Here is an 8566-nt window from a genome sequence, read left to right as displayed (position 1 = left end):
TGTGGAGCATAAGGAATATCATGGAGGACATTGGGAGATGGAGAAAAGTGAGTTGGGGGAGATTGGAGGGGGAGACAAACCATGAGAGACTGTGAACTTTGAGAAACAAACTAAGGGTTTTGGAGGGGTGTGGGGTGGGAAGATGGGTGAGCCTGGTCATGGGTATTATGGAGGGCACATATTGCATGGAGCACTGGGTGTGGTGCATAAACAATGAATTTTGGATCACCGAAAAGAAATAAAATTAAATTTAAAAAAGAAAGAATAAAAAGGCACCTGAACTGGCAAAGAAGAAGTCAAACTCTCACTCTTTGCAGATGATATGATACTTTATGTGGAAAATGCAAAAGACTCCACTCGAAAACAGCTAGAACTCACACAGGAATCCAACAAAGTGTCAGGATATAAAATCAATGCACAGAAATCAGTTGCATTTCTATATACCAACAGCAAGACAGAAGAAAGAGAAATTAAAGTGCCGATCCCATTTACAATTGCTCCCAAAACCATAAGATACCTAAGAATAAACCTAACCAAAGAGGGAAAGAATCTGTACTCAGAAAATCATAAAGTACTCATGAAAAAATTTAGTCAGACACAAAGAAATGGAAAAACGTTCCATGCTCATGCATTGGAGAAACAAATATTGTGAAAAGTCCATGCTCCTTAAGCAATCTACACATTTAATGCAATCCCTATCAAAATACCATCAACTTTTTTCAAAGAAATGGAATAAGTCTAAAATGTATATGGAACTAGAAAAGACCCTGAATAGCCAGAGGAATGTTGAAAAAGAAAGCCAAAGTTGGTGGCATCACAATTCCAGACTTCAAGCTCTATTACAAAGCTGTCATCATCAAGACCGTATGGTACTGGCACAAAAACAGACACATAGATCAGTGGAACAGAAGAGAGAGCCCAGAAATAGAACCTCAACTCTATGGTCACCTAATCTTCGACAAAGCAGGAAAGTCTGTCCTATGGAAAAAAGACAGTCTCTTCAACAAATGGTGCTGGGAAAATTGGACAGCCACATGCAGAAGAATGAAACTAGACCATTTCTTTACACCACACACAAAAATCAACTCAAAATGGATGAAAGACCTCAATGTGAGACAAGAATCCATCAAAATCTTTGAGAACATAAGCCACAACCTCTTTGACTCAGCCACAGCAACTTCTTCCTAGAAACATCACCAAAGGCAAGGGAAGCAAGACAAAAATGAACTACTGGGACTTCATCAAGATCAAAAGCTTTTGCACAGCAAAGGAAACAATCAACAAAACCAAAGACAACTGACAGAATGGGAGAAGATATTCACAAATGACATATCAGATAAAGGGCTGGTATCCAAAATCTATAAAGAACTTATCAAACTCAACACCCAAAGAACAAATAATCCAATCAAGAAATGGGCAGAAGACGTGAACAGACATTTCTACAAAGAAGACATCTAGATGCCCAAAAGACAATGAAAAAGTTCTCAACATCACTCAGCATCAGGGAAATACAAATCAAAACTACAATGAGATATCATCTCACACCAGTCAGAATGGCTAAAATTAACCAGTCAGGAAATTACAGGTGTTGGCAAGGATGTGGAGAAAGGGAAACCCTCCTACACTGTTGGTGGGACTGCAAGTCAGTGAAGCCACTCTGGAAAACAGTATGGGAGATTCCTCAAAAAGTTGAAAATAGAGTTACCCTATGACCCAGCAATCACACTACTGGTTATTTACCCTAAAGATACAAATGTAGTGATCTGAAGGGTCATGTGCACCCGCATGTTTATAGCAGCAATGTCCATAATAGCCAAACTATGGAAAGAACCTAGATGTCCATCAACAGATGAATGGATAAAGAAGATGTGTCATACACACACACACATAGTGGAATATTATGCAGTAATCAAAAGACATGAAATTTTGCCATTTGCAATGACATGGATGGAACTAGAGGGTATTATGCTCTCTCTGATCATATGATCATATAATCAGATCATATGATCTTTCCAATTTGAGAGTCAGGGCGGGGGTTTTGGGGGGTAAGGAAAGAAAAAAAATGAAACAAGATGGGATCAGGAGGGAGAAAAACCATAAGAAACACTTAATCTCACAAAACAAATGAGGGTTGCCGTGGGGAGGAGGGCATGGAGAGGGTGGTTGGGTTATGGACATTGGGGAGGATATGTGCTATGGTGACCACTGTGAAGTGTGTAAGACTGATGGTTCATAGACCTGTACCCCTGGGGCTAATAATACATTATATGTTAATAGAAATAATTTTTAAAAGGCATATTTCTAGTAGATAATTCGACACATAGCTATAATCCTACTATAGGAAGAATCAAATGCTATTATCCTAGAGAAGAAAATCAACAATGCAAGGACAGTAGGAATTCAATTAATGAATAAATTGGTATCTAGACTTCTTCTGTGAAGACTTATAGGAGAAACATGTACTCAAAATAGCTCTCATAATTGCCTACTTACTTAAATGCAACTTTATGGAAATAACCAGGCAAGGTCTCAAGACGAACACTACAAATAACACACAGTAGAGGCACAAAGCAGGCTTCTTAGGTTTAGGCACAGGTACGGGGCTATCAGAATTCATGCAGTTTTCCAGATTTTTATACCCCATGAAGAGGCACACTTTGGCCAGGCACAGTCAGGAATTCTTCAGCTTTTTCCAGGAAAAGTACTCTGATTTCAGCCCCCACCCCCCATGTTTAGAAGGGTAGGGAGAAAACATCCAAACTGCAAAGAAAAAATCCTGGTCTTTGCAATTGAAATGACAGTCCTTTCATCCTCAGCGCAATGGCCCTAGAAGCTTGCAAATCCACGTGCTTACAGCCAGAGACCTTGAGGCTCTCCCAGACAATCCAGCTTGCAGACCTGATAGGAAAAATCTGATTTCTCTCTTCACAGACAGTATGTAATTATCTCTGAGTTATTATTGCAAGGTTGTATCATGAAGGCTTTTTCCTAGCAGGGCATAGGGTTTTGGTTAAAATACAAACACAGCGAAGGGAGGTCTTACCGATGCATCAGGTACACCTCAGAATGATGCCTTTATTGACTCCTTTTCTGATAACGTGATTTTTCAAGTTTAGAAACAGCAGACCAGAGAGAGAATTATCATATGGTTTCGCTTATTTGTGGAGCATAAGGAATAACACGGAGGCCATGGGGAGATGGAGAGGAGAAGGGAGTTGGGGGAAACTGGAGGGGGAGATGAACCATAAGGAACTATGGACTCTGGAAAACAATCTGAGGGTTTTGGAGGGGCAGGGGGTGAGAGGTTGGGTGAGCCTGGTAGTGGGTATTATGGAGGGCACGTATTGCATGGAGCACTGGGTGTGGTGCATAAACAATGAATTCTGGAACACTGAAAAGAAATTTTTAAAAATATTAATAAAAATTTAAAAAAAGAAAAAATTTTAAAACATTAAAAAATGCAAAAAAAAAAAAAAAAGAAAGAAAGAAACAGCACACCACATGACATGGCTGTGAAAGAAATGCCAACAGAAAGATGAACAAAAGACTCTGCAGAACGAAGTTTGGAGGTTTGAGGAAAGTGCCAGATTTAGCAGTCTGGGCTCGTACTGACATACCATGGCTGCCCATATCGACATTTGTTATTGAGAGCATGGCTGTTCATTAGTACATTTCATGGACAAAAACAAATGGCTTTCAATCTGAATGGAAGATCACATGGGGAAGTTTTAAAACTCTAGTTGTTCTAACCACATCCCAAACCAACTCCATTAGAGACCCTGGAGATGGAGCCCAGAAAGAAATTGTTTTTAAATCTCTGCAAGTGATGTCAATTGCAGTCAAGGTTGAGAATCACTGACTTGAATTCTCCTGGCTTCAGCTCTCTTCTGTAAAAATAAAACATCAGTCAGATAGGTGAATACAAATGTCCTCCAAAGTTTACCTGACTTCATAAGATGTTTGCCATCTCTGCTCCCCTCATTCTTCACCAGAGGAAAAGAAGAAAGAACTGTGATCATCTGTGCAAAGGAAAGCACAAGTCAAACATGAATGATATCTTAAAAATAAACATTTTAGAAGTGGGATGAGCCTTTTTCTAAACACAAGGAAGCACCTGCTTGTTGACACCTTGCTATTGTGGAAATCATGTGCAAGTGTTTTCATAATTACAGATCTATATTCCCTGTATGTAGAGCAAAACTGTTTACACGACCCATTTGCTGAAGACTTGGAAGCCTCTTGCTCGAGTCCTGACAGTGCTCAGGGCCCTTCCTTCCTCTCTACCGTCCCACCCCTTCACCACCCGGAGCAGATGTGGAATGAGAAATGCCATGATTGGCCACATGGGCTTTTTCAGGGAGGCTCTGGGAAGAAGGAAATCTGGAGCCAGGCCATCTCCACAGCACAATCACCTGCTGTGGACCGTTCAGTTCACATCGGGCATTTCTATCCAGAGCACTTCCTACCTCACAGATGTGTCATAATAGAACGATGTAATGTGTAAGATGCTCCACGGTGCTATGAAGCAAAAAAACAAATAAATATAGGGCATTTGATTTGCCAAAAACCAGCATCTCGGCATCCAAAAGGAAGATGCCAAGCCACCTGTTAAGGTCAAATCATTTGTGATCTGAAGCACATTGCCTCTGTTCAAGATAAATGGTGTGATACCCGTGGCCCCCCCAAAACCTTCAGTATGGTCCCTTTATATTCTTCTTAAATCTATCTGCATATTTAGGCCTCCTCATCCTTGTTTATGCCTTCGCCCCACCGGCAAGGTCTTCTGCCTTTAGTTTTCTGTCCTGTCTCTCCTACTTCCTCAGTCCCAACTCCCACCATGGAATTACAACCTATCATTCAAGCTCCAACTCCGTTAGTCACAACTGCCTTTGTTCAGCACTTCCTGCACAGAAGGAACTAAGCTGTATGCTTTACATACTTCGTTTTGTTGCATTTTTCCAACACATCTACAAAGTAAGTTTTATTCAGCCCATTTAACAGAAAACAACCAGCGTTCAGAGAAGTAAAATAACTTGCTCAAGATCACCACATCAGAAATCAAACTCAAGCCTGTCTTGATCTAAAGTTGATGTTATTTCTCACTGTGTTGCAGTCATTCTTACCAACTCTCTATGCAGATTTCCTTGGTGACTCCACAAGAAAGCAATTTCTCCCAATTGAAACTAAGGTCCCTTCCAGAATAGTTTTTGACATGCTTTCTACTCCCTTGATTATTGTTTGGTTTATTTTGCTATTTAAGTTTAGATGAGTATGTTTAGTTTCCTTCCCTAAGTATACTGTAAACCTAGGAAAGTCCCAGAACTGTTCAAATGCCTAACCTAATGCACCTATATTCTCCAGCAAGTACTGGTCTTACTTTATAGTCCCAAGTATGTTTTTGTCGCCTACCATATTTTTATGTACAGCACTCTAAATGCATGAATAATTTGTTCTCAATTGTCAAGCATCCAAATACGGGGGGTTAAATGAGAAGATATGAGGTTGAGAGGGCCAGGAAAGATGTAACCAGAGATGAACGTACTTCCTTCTGGGGCATTGGGTTATGATTTCTAAGTTGATAAGACCTATCAGAATTAAAAAAAAAAAAAAAAGAACTAACAAAGCATTCCTTTTTGTAATGGTAAGAATGTTTGCCAAAATATACTGATATTAGGCACTATTCTAAATTTGTATGAGTCATGATATTTCCAAATCAGCTATTAATAGTTACTAGTGTCTTCTTTGTGGAGAATGCTTTTCAATATGCCATAAGACAAAGGTAGAATCAAGCATAAAATAAATTAGCATAGCATTTTATATTTTAGGAATAATGAACACTAGGTCTATCTAGGCAAAGTAATTTGATGGATTAAGAAAAATATTTAGCGGGACGCCTGGGTGGCTCAGTTGGTTAAGCAGCTGCCTTCGGCTCAGGTCATGATCCTAGCGTCCTGGGATCGATTCCCATATCGGGCTCCTTGCTTGGCAGGGAGCCTGCTTCTCCCTCTGCCTCTGCCTGCCTCTCTGCCTACTTGTGATCTTTCTCTCTCTCTGACAAATAAATAAATAAAATCTTTAAAAAAAAAAAAGAAAAGAAAAATATTTAGAAAAATCAGAAGGCAAAGTACTCTAGCCAGACAAACGGAAAACTGAGGGAAAACTTTTTGAAAACTTTTGAGTTTGAATGAAACGGGTTAATTCTTTAAGAGGAAGGAACAACTTATACCAGAGAGTACCTACTGATGAAATGAAATAAAAACCTGATACGGAAAGATAAAAATAATTGGCACCCAGGAGAAACCCCACAGGGACTTCCTGTACCAAACACAGTATTTTTTTGTTTTTGTTTTTTTGTTTTTTTTCAAAGGAAGGAGGAGTAAAGTTTACATGTTGTGGCTTTCTGATAAGCGTAAAATTATTCCAATGCTCATTTTTTTAAATTCCTGAATTCTTGGCTAAAATGCTCAAGTTTTTATTTGGGAACACAAAATGGAATATGAAGGGAAATGAGCTGAAGTAGAAAGGTATGCATCTCAGGGAGCAGTACATTTGCTCATGCTCACCTGTGAACAAGACTACCCTGTTTGGGGGGGAAGAATATGAACACACTTCATCACACAGAAGCCGAGAATGTGAACTTTCCCTTGCTCTTACGTACTGTCTCAGTGTGCATGTGTGTGTCAGGTGTATTCTTCCATTCTCTGAGTCTGTCTCCTTTTGTGTTGACCAAGATAATACCCATCTACTTTCCCTCAAAAGTCTCAGGGATGACTCATGAAAAAGGCTCTTCAATTTAGCCAGTGTGCAAAGATATTGTGAATAATCAATAATTTCCGTTAACCCTCCAGAAACTTTCATTTGCATTTACTACTTAGAATCTCAATTGACTTTTCCTATGTATTAGCAGCTGTGAAACTTTCAAGAATTATAACTATAGGTTTTCACCATTTCCTGGCCTCCCTTTGGCTATAGATTTTCTAGCCACATGATCTTGAAGGATCAATTTAGTTTAGTGAAATGAAAGTGGCTCCAGAAATGGCATCAAATGGCCATGTTCAAATTTCAGCTCTGCCTTTTGACCTTGATTAAACCAAGCACCTCCCTAAGCCTCAGCACCTTTCTTTATAAAAGAGGAAAATAATACCTTCCTGCACTTACCCACAGGATTATAGTGAGGCTCAAGTTGAAAAGTATGCAAAAATGCTGCCTAAATCACATCTCTGTAATAGGTCTGTTCATATTATTTTTTCTTTTAGCCCCATCATTTCTATCAAACAGGAATAACATGCAGTTAAGGTTTTCATTTATTTCCTTCCAGTCTTTTTCTACACTAGGCATATATGCATTTGTGTATATGGGTAGGTTTACTTTTTTATTTTTATTTTTTTAAAGGTTTTGTTTATTTATTGGACAGACAGAGATCACAAGTAGGCAGAGAGGCAGGCAGAGAGAGAGGAGGAAGCAGACTCCCTGCTAAGCAGAGAGCCCTATGCGGGACTTGATCCCAGGACCCTGGGATCATGACCTGAGCCGAAGGCAGAGGCTTTAACCCACTGAGCCACCCAGGTGCCCCAGGTTTACTTTTTTAAATGTAGGCAGTATTTTATTGTGATGTAATTATGTATTATCATACTTACTTGTATGATATGTATGTATGTAAGTATGATTATCATACTTGTATGATAATACATAATTGCATCACAATAAAATACTTACTTGTATGATAACACATACTTGTATATTATGAGATATGTATGTATATAGCTCTAGGTTAGTAAAATTTCCTTCCAAACATGGTTAATAACAGCTTGATATGTCTATGATATATAATATGTATAATATGCATGTATATATATTTTTTCTTATTATTAAAAATTATTTCCAAATATGGCTAATAATGAATACACTAAAAATATGATTGGGGCACCTGGGTGGCTCAGTCCATTAAGCATCGGACTCTTGATTTCAGCTCAGGTTGTGATCTCAGGGTCATGAGATCAAGCCTCAAGTGGGATTCTGCACTCAACAGGAGTCTGCTTGAGATTTTCTCTCTCCCACTCCCTCTGCCTTTCCCCCTCAACATGGGCTTTCTTTTTCTCTCTCTCCCAAATAAATAAATAAATCTTAAAAAGAAATAAAGTCTCTATTAAAAAAATATGGTGGGTAATGCTCACTTTGGCAGTACATATACCAAAACTGGAGCAATAGAGAGATGAGCATGACCCCTGCATAAGGATGACACAGAAATTTGTGAAGTTTCCATATTTTTGCCCAGGTAGAAAGAAAGAGAAACACAAATACCATGTGATTTCACTCATATGTGGAATTTAATAAATAAAGCAAAAGAGCAAAGAGGTTAAAAGAAAAAAGAGCGAGAGAGAGAAAGGCAAACCAGGAAACACTCAACTATAGAGAACAAACTAAGATTACCAGAGGGGAGGAGGGTGGGGGGATCCATTAAATAGGGGATGGGGTTAAGGAGGGCACTTGTGATGAGCACTGGGTGATGTATGGAAGTTGTTTTTGTTTTTTTTAAGATTTTATTTATTTATTTGACAGACAGAGA

The 8566-nt window shown here is 38.9% G+C and overlaps 1 non-coding gene across 1 annotated transcript; it reads left to right on the top strand.

The window, feature by feature from the left end:
* Positions 1-8163: 8163 nt before the first annotated feature.
* LOC123928344 lies at positions 8164-8269 on the top strand. The gene has a single exon (XR_006815672.1). It is a non-coding gene; the product is annotated as a U6 spliceosomal RNA (small nuclear RNA).
* Positions 8270-8566: the final 297 nt, after the last annotated feature.

The sequence above is a fragment of the Meles meles genome, chromosome 1 (genome assembly GCF_922984935.1).
Source record: "Meles meles chromosome 1, mMelMel3.1 paternal haplotype, whole genome shotgun sequence".
NCBI lineage: Eukaryota > Metazoa > Chordata > Mammalia > Carnivora > Mustelidae > Meles > Meles meles.
This window is presented reverse-complemented; position numbering and strand designations above follow the sequence as displayed.